The sequence below is a fragment of the Rana temporaria genome, chromosome 5 (assembly GCF_905171775.1).
Source record: "Rana temporaria chromosome 5, aRanTem1.1, whole genome shotgun sequence".
Classification (NCBI taxonomy): Eukaryota; Metazoa; Chordata; class Amphibia; order Anura; family Ranidae; genus Rana; species Rana temporaria.
In genome coordinates, this window is record NC_053493.1 from 390,882,696 (window position 1) to 390,900,607 (window position 17,912).

The window sequence follows — 17,912 nt, forward strand, 5'->3', positions numbered from 1 at the left end:
ATTAGGAGTTCCCATTAAAAGTCCCCACTACAGTTCTCAGATCAGCAGATGACCTTCATCAAGAGCACCTAAGTTGGCTGATCAGAACTCCCCCCAACATTGCCACTCATCCCAACTCCCCGCCAGCACTGCCACTCATCCCAACCACCCACCCAAGGAGTAAGAGAAGGAATAAAAATAGGGGATTGGGGGGGGGGGGGGAATTAGGATAGAGAGAGATAAAAGTTAAAGAAAGGAGAACAAAGAGAAAGAGTGGTAAATCCTAAAATGTAGGTTTTAATGTGGTACAAGTTGAAGGGATTCGGGGAGCGCTAAATGGCCGTGGGTTAAGGGCGCAAATTACTTGTCTTGCTTTGGGTGCTGACAACCCACGCTATGAAAATAATTTTACTGTTAGGGGTCCCCACAACTTGGGAAATTTTATCAAGGGGTCATGGCACTTGAAAGGTTGAGAACCACTGCTCTATATGGATCTTTAGCTATCACTGGAGGGGTCACCAGCAGACGAAGGAGGTCCTGATTCCTCTCTGCAGATCTTTAGTTATCACTAGAGGGGTCATCAGCAGAAGGAAGGAGGTCCTGATTCCTCCAATTTAGATCTTTACTTATTACTAGAGGGATCACCAGCAGATGAAGGAGATCCTGATTTATCTATATATGTCTTTAGTTATCACTAGAGTAGGGTGACCAGACATCCCCGGTTTCAGGGGACAGTCCCTGGATTGAGGACACTGTCCCCAGTTTTGTCCCCAGATTGGATTTGAACAGGGGCTGGGGCAATTTGAAAGACAGTCAGTGCAAAATTAATTAAAAAATCAGAATTACACCCCCCCCCCCCGCTCCGCCGCTCCTACTAGCTTAGGGGGGTCTTTTTTTTTCTCCATTATCTGAGCCCCGTTCTGATGATCATGTGCTCCTCGGAGCGGAGGGAAAATTCTTCAGTTTCGGGTGCATGCCCATTCAGCTCCGATCGTATGTTCTTCTGCCTTGGCTCAAGTCCCAGCCAGTCACCTGCCTGCTTATCTCCTTGCCTTTCCTGGCGGAGTGATCTTCCTCCGCTCCCCACCGAGTAGTAGCCGGGGCCCGGAGAGTTATGCCGCGTACACACGACCGTTTTAAATGACATTTTTTAAAAACAACGTTTTTTTCATGCTGAAAAATGATCGTGTGTACGCGGCATAAGACTTGAGAGGCGGGCGGCGGCGGCGACAGGCAAAGAGTCACTGATTGCCGCCATTACTAGTAAAAAAAAAATATGTCCCCGGATTTCATATTATAAATCTGGTCACCTTACACTAGAGGGGTCACCAGCAGGAGGAAGGAGGTCCTGATTCCTCTATATAGATCTTTAGCTATCACCAGAGGGGCCCCAGCAGACGAACGAGGTCCCGATTCCTCCATATAGATCTTTAGTTATCACCAGAGGGGCCATCAGCAGATTTTGGTCCATAGTGACATGATAGCATTGCGCAGTTGCTGCAGATTTGTCGGCTGCACATCCATGATGGGACTCTCCTGTTCCACCACATCCCAAAGGTTCTCTATTGCAGTGGTTCTCAACCTCAGTCCTCAGGTACCCCCAACAGGCCATGTTTTGGGAATTTCTCCTAGATTAAATAGCTGTCCAAAATACCAAGCCATTGACTCTGATTTAAAGCACCTGTGCAAGATAAAGGAAGACCTGCAAACATGGCCTGTTTGGCTGGGTTCACACTACTACACTACTTTCATCCTACTTTGCTCTGTGTTCAATGTTTCCCTATGAGAGCGTCTTGTAGCGTCCTACACAAGTCGGTCCGACTTTGAAAATGCTCCCTGTACTACTTTTGGTCCTACATTGATCCTACTTCAGGCCCATTGAATATCATTGAAGTCGGACCAAAGTAGTATCCTGTTCATGAAAGTAGGATGGATGTAGGACCAATGTAGGATAAATGTAGGACCAATGTAGCAGAGCAAAGTAGGATGAAAGTAGTGTAGTAGTGTGAACCCAGCCTTAGGGGTACTTGAGGACTGAGGTTGAGAACCACTGCTCTATTGGATGAGATCTGGTGACTGCGGAGGCCATTGGAGTACAGTGACCTCATTGTCCAGTGGTGAGATGATTGGATCTTTGTGACATGGTGCATTATCCTGCTGGAAGGAGCCATCAGAAGATGGGGACACTGTAGTCATAAAGGGATGGACATGGTCAGCAACAATAGTGGTGACCATGGTAGTGGTGTCCTGCCCAGGTGAAATTTCAGCTTCCGGCACTGCGTCGCTTTAACTGACAATTACGCGGTCGTGCAACGTGGCCCCCAAACAAAATTGACGTCCTTTTTTCCCCACAAGTAGAGCTTTCTTTTGGTGGTTTTTGATCACCTCTGCGGTTTTTATTTTTTGCGCTATGAACAAAAAAGCACGACAATTTTGAAAAAAAATACAATATTTTTTACTTATTGCTATAATAAATATCCCATTTTTTTCAGTCTAGGCCGATACGTATTCTTCTACATATTTTTGGTAAAAAAAAAAAAAAAAAAAATCGCAATAAGCGACTGGTTTGCGAAAAATTATAGCGCCTACAAAATAGGGGACAGAATTTTTTTTTATTTTTTTTTACTAGTAATGGCGGCGATCTGCGATTTTTATTGGGACGGCGACATTATGGCGGACACATCGGACACTTCTGACACATTTTTGGCACCATTCACATTTATACTGCGATCAGTGCTATAAATATGCACTAATTACTGTATAAATGTGACTGGCATTGAAGGGGTTAACACTAGGGGGGTGAGGAAGGGGTTAAATGTGTATACTGCTTAGTGTTCTAACTGTGGGGGGAAGGGGGTGACTGGGGGAGGTGACCGATCTGTGTCCCTATGTACAAGAGACACAGATTGGTCTCCTCTCTCCCTGACAGCACCGCTGTCTGTGAGAGCTGGCAATGAGAAATGATCTCATAGGTTTACATATGAGATCATCTCTCATTGGCCGCACAGATCGCCTACCGAACGGCCACTCCGATTGGCCGTTCACGGTGATCTGTGCTTGGCTGTGTCCAAGGGACACGGCCAGCACAGAGTTTCCCCGCTGCGTGCTCGGGAGCGAGCAAAGGGGCGGACGTCAATTGACGTCCACTTGGATTTTCTGGTCCGCGCTGTAGCCGTCATTCGGCTATAGCGCGGACCTCAGGAGGTTAAATGATGCTCAGTTGGTACTAAGGGGCCCAAAGTGTGCCAAGAAATATCTCCCACACCATTACACCACCACCAGCCTGAACCGGTGATACAAGGCAGGATGGATCCATGCTTTCATGATGTTTACACCAAATTCTGACCCTCCACCTTAATGTCACAGCTAAAATCGAGACTCATCAGACCGGGCAACATTTTTCCAATCTTCTATGGTCCAATTTTGGTGATCCTGTGCAAATTGTAGAATCCTTTTCCTGTTCTTACCTGACAGGAGTGGCACCCGGTGTGGTCTTCTGCTGCTGTAGCCGATCTGCTTCAAAGTTACATAGTTACATACTGTAGTTAGTCAGGTTGAAAAAAGACACAAGTCCATCCAGTTCAACCACAAAAAATAAAAAAACAAAATAAAAAACACAGTACAATCCTATACACCCAACTCCATACCCACAGTTGATCCAGAGGAAGGCAAAAAACCCCAGCAGAGCATGATCCAATTTGCTACAGCAGGGGAAAAAATTCCATCCCGATCCCCCGAGAGGCAATCGGATTTACCCTGGATCAACTTTACCTACAAATCTTAGTACTCAGTTATATTATGTACATTTAGGAAAGAATCCAGGCCTTTCTTAAAGCAATCTACTGAGCTGGCCAGAACCACCTCTGGAGGGAGTCTGTTCCACATTTTCACAGCTCTTACTGTGAAAAAACCTTTCCGTATTTGGAGGTGAAATCTCTTTTCCTCTAGACGTAAAGAGTGCCCCCTTCGATGTTCGATGTCTTGTGTGTTCAAAGATGGTATTCTGCATATCTTTGTTGTAGTGAGTCTGCCCATTCTCCTCTGACCTCTGACATCAACAAGGCATTTTCCTCCACACAACTTCCGCTCACTGGATATTTTCTCTTTTCTGACCATTCTCTTTAAACCCGAGAGATGGTTGTGCATGAAAATCCCAGTAGATCAGCAGTTTTTGAAATACTCAGACCAGCCCTTCTGGCACCTACAACCATGCCACGGTCAAAGTCACTTAAAAGTGATACTAGAGTCGGTTCACACTACTAGGGCGACACGACTTCCAGCGCGACTTTCAAAGGCGACTCCGACACGACTTGAACATGAACCACAGGGCGATCTGGGGCGATTTACAACACAACTTGAAGTCGTCTCCAGGACAGGAGACTTTCCAGTGGCCAATAAAACAACAATCAGCTCTAATGGAGTGAGGGAGAGGTTTGCCTGAGAAATGTATGTTATCTTCCTGGAAAGTCGCTTCAGTTAAGACAGTGATCCGACTTGGAGGCGACTTCCATTGAAATCAATGGGTACAAATCGCCTACAAGTCGGATTGAAGTAGTACAGGAACCTTTTCTGAAGTCGGAGCGACTCGAGTCGCTCCCATTCACTTCCATTGTTTTTCTCTACAGCGCGACTTGGGACGACTTGAGGCGACATGAAGTCGGATCGCAAGTCGCCCCAGTGTGAACCGGCTCAAGGTTCACGTTTAAAAAAAAAAAAAAAAATATGTCATACGTACCTCCACTGAGCAGTTCGTTTTGCACAGAGTGGCCCCGATCGTCGTCTTCTGGGGTTCCACGGTGGCTCTCTCGGCTCCTCCGCACAATAGATAACCCCTTCTAAAAAGCTCTTTCACGGGAGGTTACCTTGCGGGCACGCTCCCGCGTCATACACTCGGCAAACATAGCCGCAAGTGTATGACTCGGCCCCGCCCCCCAGCGGCCACGTCATTGGATTTGATTGACAGCAGCAGGAGCCAATGGCTGCGCTGCTATAAATCTATCCGATGACTAGCCGAGAAGCCGTGGAGAGAGCGATGCGGGATCGCGCCCACGGAAGTTCGGAGCTCGGGTAAGTAAACCGGGGGACTCCGGGGGGGCCGGACAGTGCAAGGTGTTTTTTCACCTTAAGGCATAGGATGCATTAAGATAACAAAACACAAGGCTTTACAACCCCCTTAAACCTCTTTCTTCCCCATTCCAATGTTCGGTTTAACCACTTAAGGACCCCTTCATGCCGATATACGTCGGCAGAAGGGCACGGCCGTGGGTCGCGCTCGTGACCTAGTCCTGAGCTCCGTGACCGCACCCACGGGACCCGCGGACCCGATCACCACCGGTGTCCCGCAATGGGGTTACAAGAGCTGAAGAACGGAGAGAGGTGAGTGTAAACACACCTTCCACGTTCTTCTCTGTGGCAGTGTCACTGATTGTCTGTTCCCTGTCATAGGGAACGACGATCAGTGGCGTCACACGTCCAGCCACGCCCCCTACAGTAAGAAACACACAATAGGACACACTTAACCCCTTTAGCGCCCCCTAGTTGCTAACCCCTTTACTGCCAGTGTAATTTTCTCAGTAATCAGTGCAATTTTATAGCACTTTTCGCTGTGAAAATGACAATGGCCCCAAAATGTGTCCGGCATAATGTCGCAGTCACGAAAAAAATCACTGATCGCCGCCATTACTAGTAAAAAAAAATATTAATAAAAATGCCATAAAACAATCTCCTATTTTGTAAACGCTATAACTTTTGCGCAAACCAATCAATAAACGCTTATTGCGATTTTTTTTTTTTACCAAAATTTGGTAGAAGAATACATATCGGCCTAAACTGAGGAAAAAAATGTTTTATATATTTTTGGGGAATATTTATTATAGGAAAAATGAAAAAAAAAAAATATATATATATATATATATATATATATATATATATATATATATATATATATATATTTTAAATTGTCGCTCTATTTTTGTTTATAGTGCAAAAAATAAAAACCGCAGAGGTGATCAAATACCACCAAAAGAAAGCTTTATTTGTGGGGAAAAAAGAACGCCAATTTTATTTGGGAGCCACGTCGCACGGCCGCGCAATTGTAAGTTAAAGCGACGCAGTGACGAATCGCAAAAAGGGGCCGGGGCCTTTACCTGCATAATGGTCCGGGGCTTAAGCGGTTAAACTTCAGCAAGTCGTCTTCACCGCTTCTAGATGCCTAAATGTATTGAGTTGCTGTCATGTGATTGGCTGATTAGCAATTTGTATTACCAAGCAATTGTACAGGTGTACCTAATAAAGTAGCTGGAGACTGTATTTGACATGTGAATCCACTGCTGTTGAATGCAGCAGGAAGATCCTTTGGGTTAGCACTGCAGCCTCTTGTCAGATGACACTGGTTCATACAGCCTCCCTTAGGCCCCTTTCACACTGATGAGTTTTTCAGGTGGTACAGCGCTAAAAATAGCACCTAAATACTGCCTGAAAAATTCCTGCCCATCCTTCTCAATGTGAAAGCCTGAGGGCTTCCATACTGAGGCGATGCGCTGGCAGGAGAGAAACAAATCTCCTGCAAGCAGCATCTTTGAAGCGGCTTCCTATTTAAAACAATGGGATACCGCGGTAATACCGCCGGCAATGCGCCTCTGCAGAGGCGCATTGAGGGCGGTATTAACCCTTTTACGGCCGCTAGGGGCAATTCCGACGGTATTTTTAGCTGCGCTCTACCGCCACCGCGCCTCCCGCCCCAGTGTGAAAGGGGCCTTAGTGAAACCAACAAAATGCAGAGTGGAACAAACACATTCCAATGATGCATATGAGATATGTGTTCTGCCAGCTTTAGTTCTTGCTTGTGTTCTCCTTTAACCACTTAAGGACCCCTTCACGCCGATATACGTTGGCAGAATGGCACGGCTGGGCACATCCACGTACATGTACGTGGCTCTTTAAGCCCAGCCGCGGGGTCGCACGCGACCCGGTCCGAAGCTCCGTGGCCGCGGGACTCGCGGACCCGATCGCCGCTGGAGTCCCGCGATCGGTCCCCGGAGCTGAAGAACGGGGAGAGCTGTGTGTAAACACGGCTTCCCCGTTCTTCACTGTGGCGCTGTCATCGATCGTGTGTTCCCTTTTATAGGAAACCACGACGTCACACCTACAGCCACACCCCCCTACAGTTAGAAACACAAATGAGGTCATACATAACCCCACCAGCGCCCCCTGTGGTTAACTCCCAAACTGCAACTGTCATTTTCACAGTAAACAATGCATTTTAAATGCATTTTTTGCTGTGAAAATGACAATGGTCCCAAAAATGTGTCAAAATTGTCCGAAGTGTCTGCCGTAATGTCGCAGTCACGAAAAAAATCGCTGATCGCCGCCATTAGTAGTAAAACAATTTTTTTTTATAAAAATGCACTAAAACTATCCCCTTTTTTGTAAGCGCTATAAATTTTGCGCAAGCCAATCGATAAACGCTTATTGTGATTTTTTTACCAAAAATAGGTAGAAGAATACGTATCGGCCTAAACTGAGGAAAAAAAATAACGTTTTATATATTTTTGGGGGATATTTATTATAGAAAAAAGTAAAAAATATTGTTTTTTTTTCAAAATTGTCGCTCTATTTTTGTTTATAGCGCTACAAATAAAAACCGCAGAGGTGATCAAATACCACCAAAAGAAAGCTCTATTTGTGGGAAAAAAAGGACATCAATTTTGTTTGGGAGCCACGTCGCACGACCGCGCAATTGTCAGTTAAAGCGATGCAGTGCCGAATCGCAAAAACTGTCCGAGTCCTTTAGCTGCCTAAAGGTCCGGGTCTTAAGTGGTTAAGGAAATTGAGGGCTTTGCTGTGAGGTCTTTGAGTAAAAACAAGGGAAACATTGAAGCTGGAGCTTACAAAACACGAGAAGCACGTGCAGTGAGTTCCTAAAATGCTGGCCGGTTTAACCAGCACCTTCTGCATGTGACTGACCGTATGTGTAAATGTATGGATTACAACACATGTCAGCGCAAGTGACTGATCCCTCTGATGGGCTATTTTTATCCAAGTGTCGTCAAAGAAACTTGCGCTTTCACAACAGGCAGGAAAGTAAGTGTTACGTATACAGTGGCAAGAAAAAGTATGTGAACCCCGTGGAATTAACCACTTCAGCCTCGGAGGATTTGCCTACAAAATCACCAGACAACTTTTTGCGATTTAGCACTGCGTCGCTTTAACTGACAATTGCGTAGTCGTGCGACGTGGCTCCCAAACAAAATGTACATCCTTTTTTTCCCACATATAGAGCTTTATTTTGGTGATATTTGATCAACTCTGCGGTTTTTATTTTTTGTGCTATGAACAAAAATAAAGCGACAAATTTAAAAACAATGGCCCAGATTCAGTAAGCAATTGCGCCTGCGTAACCATAGTTACGCAGCGCAATTGCTGACTTGCGCCGGCGTAACGAGTTCTCCTGATTCAGAGAACTCGTTACGCCGACTGCAGCCTAAAATCTGCGTGGCATAAGGCTCTTATGCCACGCAGATTTTAGGCTGCATTCTTGCGTTGACCGCTAGGGGGCGCTCCCATTGTGGTCAGCGTATAGTATGCAAATTGCATACTTACGCCGATTCACAATGTTGCGCGCCCCCTGCGTACGCAAGTTACGTCGGTTGCGTACGGCGTCTTTAGCGTAAGGCTGCCCATGCTAAAAGCAGGGGCAGCCAATGCTAAAGGATACCCGGCGTTCCCGCGTCGCGACGTTCGAATTTTACGCCGTTTGCGTAAGTGAATCGTGAATGGCGCTGGATCCCATTCACGTTCACTTTGAAGCAAATGACGTCCTTGCGACGTCATTTGCCGAAATGCACGTCGGGAAAGTTTCCCGACGGAGCATGCGCTGTACGCTCGGCGCGGGAGCGCGCCTAATTTAAATGATTCCCTCCCCCGGCGGGATCATTTACATTGCGCGCGCTTACGCCGGGCAATTTTGCCGGCGCGCCCTCGCAATTTACGGAGCTACTGCTCCGTGAATCGAGGGCAGCGCAAATTATTTGCGGGGGCGTAGGGCAAAATCGTTGCCCTGTGCCTCCGCAAATAATGCGCAAGTCGTACCTGAATCCGGGCCACTATTTATATTTGCCGGGCATGACTTACATATGTGTTTTCTTTGGTGAGAGAGCACGTGGGGACGGGAGCACTTTAACCACTTAACCCCCAGGCCATATTGCTGCCCAAAGACCAGAGGACTTTTTGCGATTCGGGACTGCGCCGCTTTAACTGACAATTGCGCGGTCGTGCGACGTGGCTCCCAAACAAAATTGGTGTCCTTTTTTTCCCACAAATAGAGCTTTCTTTTGGTGGTATTTGATCACCTCTGCGGTTTTTATTTTTTGCGCTATAAACAAAAATAGAGCGACAATTTTTAAAAAAATTAATATTTTTTACTTTTTGCTATAATAAATATCCCCCAATAATATATAAAAAAACATTTTTTTTCCTCAGTTTAGGCCGATATGTATTCTTCTACATATTTTTCGTAAAAAAAAAAATCGCAATAAGCGTTTATTGATTGGTTTGCGCAAAAGTTATAGTGTTTACAAAATAGGGGGTATTTTTATGATATTTTTATTAATATATTTTTTACTAGTAATAGCGGCGATCAGCGATTTTTTTCGGTACTGCGACATTATGGCGGACACTTCGGACACTTTTGACACATTTTTGGGACCATTGGCATTTTTATAGCGATCAGTGCTATAAAAATGCATTGGATTACTATAAAAATGCCACTGGCAGTGAAGGGGTTAACACTAGGGGGCGGGGAAGGGGTTAAGTATGCCTGGGTGTGTTCTTACTGTGGGGGGGGGGGTGGCCTCACTAGGGGAAACACTGATCCTCTGTTCATACATTGTATGAACAGAAGATCAGCATTTCCCCTGCTGACAGGACCGAGAGCTGTGTGTTTACACACACAGCTCCCGGTCCCCGCTCTGTAACGAGCGATCGCGTGTGCCCGGCGGCGATCGCGCCCGCCGGGCACACGCACGCAGAGCCGACCTGCCGCCGTATAATGACGGTGCGCGGTCGGCTAGTGGTTAAAAAATATATATATATTATTAAGTAGCACTACCTCCGTAGGAGCTGCTGGTTTAGATTTGGGCCTGGCGCATTACCTCGCTCTTCGTTGTCTAGTTGTCTAAGAAACTTCAATATCCACACAAGTTTTAAATCCCTTTTCTGTTTTAATTTCCACACAAACTTGTATAGGTAGAGGGACAGAGGGTCAGGGGAAGGTTCAGGCACACGATGCACATCACTGGGGAACTTCTATGGTTTCAAAAGTCAACTGACCACTTCCCTCAGAGTGGGTATTGCTCACCCGGATAGGCCTCTTTCACTGGCCTAGCAGCCGGAAAAAAAAAAAAAGAATACAGTCTCTGCCTTTCCTTGCAAGTAGAAATAAAGTGTTCCAGAATCCTCTGCCACAGGATTTAGTACCCGGATCTCTAGCCCTACAGTTTAGAGCCTTTAAGCCGACCCTGTAAGGCATCATAGAATACGGTGCATCCTCCAATAAAGTTACCAGGCCTCTCCCGAGATACCAACCTTCCGCTCGGTCCTTTCCGGGACAGGTCCTCCCCTGCGGCTTCCTCCATTGAGTGGCTTCCTCCCGCAGGACAGACAGCACAGGATCACCTTCAAAGTGCAGGCCCCAGTCAAGACGACTGGGTCTACCTGGCGGAATTGCAGCCTCGGGCCATCGTGGTCCGGGGCTAAAAATAGACCATCACATACCTCGAGTCAGGAGGGCCGTGAGGCAAAAAGGACCCAAGAAAATGGCATCTGCCCCTTAAGTATCCTTCCCCAGCATGCCCAGCGGGGAGACCACTCCCACTGGGCTGTGCCGGGGAAAGACACCCAATACACTCTGGCTTGCCTGTGTTCCAACATTGGCCTGTGGTGGTAACGCCACCTACAGGCAAACAATGGGAAAACCCTCCAAGCACAGCCATAGCCGGAACAGAGGCTGATTCAGCCTTAATCATAAGAGTCTGAGCTAACTACCAGCGCAGACACCCACTAAATTTAAACATAGCACCTGGTCATCAGGAGCAGGGCGCTACAATTATTTTTCCATGTTCCTTTTAAAATAAACATTTTTTGATCACTTTTTTCGCTTTACAAGGAATGTAAACATCCCTTGTGACAGTAATAGGCAGTGACATGTACTCTTTATGGAAGGATCTGTGGTCTAATGCCTCGTTTCCACTGAGCGGATCGTTTCGGTACGTTATTTTGGGTGTTTCCATTATGAAAGTGTGCCATAAAACCGAACTGTACCGCACCATTCTGGGTCCTGCTTCAGATGTGGGGCCATAGAAAATAGAACGGTTCGGTTAGGGTGGAGCTACAATACATTTCACTGATTGGTGGACACACTAGGCATTTTTTCTAAATTCTGTATGGCCCCTGACGGTCCGACTTGCAGTGGAAATGCTCACCAGAATAGAACGGACCATTCTAAGCGTTCCAAACTGTACCGACCCGAACCGTTCCTGCTCAGTGGAAACGAGGCATATAAGACTCCAAATCCCTCCTCTGCATTTCAAAGTATTCAAAACGCCAAAAATGGCGTTTTTAAAATACCTTTGGATTTTTTAGAATTGGCGCCGTTGGCTCCCAAGTAAACCGGAAGTGACATTGTGATGTCGTTTTCGGGTTACTACATCGCAGACCCGTACACAGCCGATTCCTGCTTTGTTCGGGACTCTGCATATGCCGACTGGTCGCTCGGATCTCCCACAGTGGCCAGCGGAGGGGGGGGGGACTGCTTGTGATAACGGCTGAGCAGCTGCAGCTTAGCCACGTTGGTTGTTATTACATGAAAGCCGACCGTCAGCTCTAAAAACGGTACCGGAGTGATGCCTCTGGCTGCAGCCAACGCCCCATTATAACCCCTTCAACAAAATGACGTACAGGTATGTGATTTTGCGTGAAGTGTTTAAAGCGGAGGTTCACCCTAATAACATGTATATCTGACCAACTCCCTTATAGTCGTAACAAGTACTGTCCGCAATTAGTTTTTTTTTTAATGCTTTACGTACCTTGAAATCCATTTTTTCAATCTACATTTCCCCGCGGGAGTAGGCGTTTCTATGCCTAGGGGGATTGTCATCCGGGAGGTCACCAAGATGATTGACGTCTGTTCGCCCCTGCAGATAAGGCCCCGCCCCCCGTATTGCGTAGGCGCGCACGAGTTACGGGGCTTTCCGAAAAAAGCCGAACATGCGGAGATGTGAGTCGGCTCTATACGGCGCCTGCGCCCTGCATGTTCGGCTTTTTTCGGAAGCCCCGTAACCTCTCGGATGACAATCCCCCTAGGCATAGAAACACCTACTCCCGCGGGGAGAAGTAGATTGAAAAAATGGATTACAAGGTACGTAAAGCATAAAAAAAAAAACTAATTTCAAACAGTAGGAGGAAAAATTTATTTTTGAAATGACAATTTTTGGGGTATTCTTACCAAATTTGTTGAGTCCATAATGGCACTATTAGGTACGATCGTGCCATTATGGACTCGAACAACGACGAACGATGTTTCGAGAATTTCCGCATGAAGATCGAATGGAATTATACTGGTGTATGGCCAGCTTTACTTTAAGGCCTCGTACAGACGACCGGATCTATCCGCTGGGATTGATCCGCGGATCAGTTCCAGCAGACAGATCCGGTCATGTGTACGTCCGAGCGGACATTTCCCGGCGGATAAAAATCCAGCCGACGGATTCCCAGCGGATAAAAATTTCTTAGCATGCTACAAAATCTATCCGCTGGAATCCAGTCCCTCGGACTTATCCTGTCGTCTGTACAGACTCACCAATCAGTCCGTCCGCTCCCCTCCCTCGCATGCGTCATAATGATTCGATGCATGCATGGAAGTATTTACCTTCCAGAGTCGCTCACGTCGCCGCGTCATCGTCGCGGCGACGGCGCGACACGTCACCGTGGATGTATTCCGCGCGGATTTAGATCTGATGGTGTGTACAGCCATCAGATCCAAATCCGCCAGAGGATTTATCCGCTGGAAACGGTCCGGCGGACAAGCTCCTCTCTGCTCACTGAGCGGGGAGGGGCTTGTCGGGCACCGCTGTGTCCTATGGAGCGATCCTATGGACAGATCTTACCCGATCCGATCCGCATGGACGGATGGGGATGTGGCCCCCATACGTCTGTTTTTAGCGGATCGGATCGGGTCGGATGTCAGCGGACATGTCTCCGCTGACATCCGACGCTCCATAGCGATGCATGGAGCGGCCGTTCAGGTCCGTGACAGGCGGACCTGAACGGCCCGTCGTGTGAATGAGGCCTAACTGAGCGAATTTTCAGACGGTTCCTCATCTTTTAAAGAACTAGTACATTTTTCGGCTGGAGTTCTGCTTTAACCGCTTCAGCCCCAGGAGATTTTACCCCCTTCCTGACCAGCACTTTTTACAATTTGGCACTGCGTCACTTTAACTGACAATTGCGCTGTCGTGTGACGTTGTACCCAAACAATATTTGCGTCCTTTTTTCCCCACAAATAGAGCTTTCTTTTGGTGGTATTTGAAATCCCAGTCTTAGGGGCAGATCCACATACATACGCTGCGCCCGGTGCAGATGTGAGATACGCTACACCGCTGTTGGCTTTGGTTTGAATCCTCAACGAATTTGCGCCGTAAGTTACGGCGGCGTAGTGTATCTCTCGCGGCGTAAGGGCGCGGAATTCAAATTGGGCGGGTAGGAGGCGTGTTTCATTTAAATGAAGCGCGTCCCCGCGCCGAACGAACTGCGCATGCGCCGTCCCTAAAATTTCCCGCCGTGCATTGCGCTAAATGACGTTGCAAGGACGTCATTGGTTTTGACGTGAACATAAATGGCGTCCAGCCCCATTCACGGACGACTTACGCAAACGACGTAAAATTTTCAAAATTATCCGCGGTAACGACGGCCATGCTTAACATTGAGTACGCCACCATATAGCAGCTTTAACTATACGCCGGAAAAAGCCAAACGGAAACGACGTAAAAAAATGCGACGGCCGCTCGTACGTTCGTGGATCGTCGGAAATAGCTAATTTGCATACTCGACGAGGATTACGACGGGAACGCCACCTAGAGGACGCCGCAAAAATTGCATCTAAGATCCGACGGCGTACGCCTGTCGGATCTAACACAGATGCCGTCGTATCTTGTTTTGGGATACCAAAACAAAGATACGACGCGCAAAATTTTAAATTACGCGGCCTATCAAGTGATACGCCGCGTAATTTCTTTGAGGATCTGCCCCTTAGTCTGTAGGGTTCAATATTGGGTTGGTCCACCCTTTGCAGATATAACGGCTTCAACTCTTCTGGGAAGGCTGTCCACAAGGTTTAGGAGTGTGTCTATGGGAATGTTTGATCATTCTTCCAGAAGTGCATTTGTGAGGTCAGGCACTGATGTTGGATGAGAAGGCCTGGCTCGCAGTCTGCACTCTAATTTATCCCAACGGTGTTCTATCGAGGGAGGTGCAAAGGGTGGGCCAACTCAAAATTGAACCCTACGGACGCATTCACACCTGAGCGTATCGTTTTCGGTAGTTTTTTTCGGCGTTTTGTCACGCGTATGCACGCGTTTGCATACAACGTTGTCCGACGTTTTTGAACTTCGTCGTTTTTTATTTTAGCCAATAGGAAAAATGATCATCTCTTTCATCACTTGTTGCTATGTTTGTAGACTTTTTTTATCTTCTTCCTGGGTGAATGTTCTATTTCACAGAACAGATTAAAGCGACAAAACGCCTGTTTCTATGGGAATACAAACGTTCAAAAACGCCAAAATCAGCCTGATTCGCGCAACAAAAAAGGGTCCAGAACTTGTTTGAGCTTCAGGCGTTCGCTTCAGACGTTTTGGAGTGGAGATGTGAACCATCTCCATAGAGAATAATGTATTTTTTCCCCTCTAGCGTTTTATAGCTTCAGGCTTCAGGCTACAAAACGCTCAGGTGTGAATGCAGCCTTTGACTGGGATGCTATTAAAGTTAATGTGTGTGTGTAAAGGCAGGCGTCCCAAAATTTTTGGTAATGTAGTGTATAACAGTGGGAGAGGGGCCTCCCGCCGCTCTCCCGCTCCCTCTGTCGCTTACCGGAGCCGTCGGTAGCGGCGGAGGCAATCGGGTCCTCTACCTAGCTGGGTATGGATACGAGTGAGGGCAATATGGCCCCTACCCGTCTCCATACCATAGCAGGGCAGAAGCATCAAAATGTCACTTCCCCCCATAGCTCTTAAAGGGACATTTTATAAAAAAAAATCATTTTTTCAATTTTGACCCCAGATGTTTACATTCATTGTAATAGGAATAACTGTGGCCCAATAAGAAAAAAAAAAGAAGAAAGTGTAAAAATGTATAAAATACATCCACACACAGAAGCGAACGCATACGTGAGCAGCGCCCGCATATGAAAATGGTGTTAAAACCACACATGTTAGGTATCGCTGCGATAGAGCGAGAACAATAATTCTAGCCCTAGACCTCCTCAGTAACTCAAAACATGCAACCTGTAGAATTTTTTAAACGTCGCCTATGGAGATTTTTAAGGGTAAAAGTTTGAAGCCATTCTACGAGCGTGCGCAATTTTGAAGCGTGACATGTTGGGTATCAATTTACTCAGTGTAACATTTTCTTTCATAATATAAAAAAAATTGGGCTAACTCTACTGTTGTCTTATTTTTTTTATAAAAAAAAGTGAATTTTTTCCAAAAAAAAGTGCGCTTATAAGACCGCTGCGCAAATACGGTGTGACAAAGTATTGCAATGACCGTCATTTTATTCTCTAGGGTGTTAGAAAAATAAGTAATTTTCTAGCAAAAAAACTTGTTTTTAACTTGTAAACACTGGGCCAGATTCACGTAGAATCGCCCTACGCTGCGGCGGCGTAACGTATTACATTTACGTTACACCGCCGCAAGTTTTCAGCGTAAGTGCTTGATTCACAAAACACTTGCCTGTAAACTTGCGGCGGCGTAGCGTAAATCCGCCCGGCGCAAGCCCGCCTAATTCAAATGGGGCGGGGACCATTTAAATTAGGCGCGTTCCCGCGCCGAATGTACTGCGCATGCTCCGTCCCTAAAATTTCCCGACGTGCATTGCGCTAAATGACGTCGCAAGGACGTCATTGGTTTCGACGTTAACGTAAATGGCGTCCAGCGCCATTCACGGACGACTTACGCAAACGACGTGAAATTTCAAATTTCGAAGCGGGAACGACGGCCATACTTAACATTGGCTAGACCACCTAGAGGGCAGCTTTAGTTTTACGCGGCGTATCTCTACGGAAACTACGTAAATTTACAGTGGCAAAGCGGACGTTCGTGAATCGGCGTAACTAGTCATTTGCATATTCTACGCCGACCGCAATGGAATCGCCACCTAGCGGCTGGCCTAGAATTGCAGCCTAAGATCCGACGGTGTAAGTCACTTACACCTGTCGGATCTTAGGGCTATCTATGCGTAACCTGATTCTATGAATCAGGCGCATAGATACGACAATCGTATCTCAGAGATACAACGGCGTATCAGGAGATACGCCGTCGTATCTCTTTTGTGAATCTGGCCCACTGAGTCTGGTTAATATCACTTTAAGAAATGTCAAAATGCTACATCAGCGCCATCTGCAGGCTATCATTTAAAACTGCAGCCAAGCTTTTCTGTTGTAGAATTCATTAAAACGTTTCTTCAGTCATGTTTAACAAAAATTTAAAGTTAGCACCTACAAATACTGTAGCTGCCGAGTTTTAATTAAAGGACAATTATGTGTCCAGGGATCCAGTGCCATCCTCAGCCGTGTCTTCGGGTCCCTGGTGCCGGCATGTTAAGTGTGGGAAGCCAGCTGTGGCTCCATGTGACCTCACAACTGGCTTCCCACTGCGCATGCATGAGCCGCGCTGCACTGTGTGAATGGTCTTGCAGCCTCCTGGGATCTGTGAGGCGTCCCAGAAAGTTGCATGCAGGAGAGAAACTTTCAGCAGAATCACCTAGACGTAGGGTTGCCACCTTTTCTTCAAGCCAAACCTGAACACTTTAGCGGCGCACAGCAATTTTTTTTGTAGTACATGCTATAGCAGGGGTCTCAAACTCAAATTACCTGAGGGCCACAAGACAAGTTTTCATATGCCATGGGGGGCCGCATGCAAACTTTCAAACTTAAAAAACAACAGTACTGGTGTCAGCGAGCGCATTATTACCACCAGCACTGGTGTAAGTCAGGGTTTGACAAATTCGCTTGGAATCTAGGAGCCAGCTAAAAAAGTTAGGAGCCAGAAAACGCACCCCGTCCCGACGAGCTTGCGCGCAGAAGCAAACACATACGTGAGCAGCGCCCGCATATGTAAACGGTGTTCAAACCACACACGTGAGGTATCGCCGCGATTGGTAGAGTGAGAGCAATAATTCTAGCTCCTCTGTAACTTAAAACATGCAACCTGTAGATTTTTTTAAACGTCGCCTATGAAGATTTTAAAGGGTAAAAAAGTTTGTCGGCATTCCACGAGCGGACGCAATTTTGAAGCGTGACATGTTGGGTATGAATTTACTCGGCGTAACATTATCTTTCATGATATTAAAAAAAATGGGGATAACTTTACTGTTGTCTTATTTTTTAATTAAAAAAAGTGTAATTTTTTCCCAAAAAAGTGCGCTTGTAAGACCGCTGCGCAAATACGGCGTAACAGAAAGTATTGCAACGATCGCTATTTTATTCTCTAGGGTGTTAGGATAAAAAATATATATAATGTTTGGGGGTTCTAATTAGAGGTAAGAATATGGCAATGAAAATATTGTAAAATGACATTAGAATTGCTGTTTAACTTGTAATGCTTAACTTGTAATACCAACGGCCACCACCAGATGGCGCCAGCTCACATCTGGTGGTAATAACT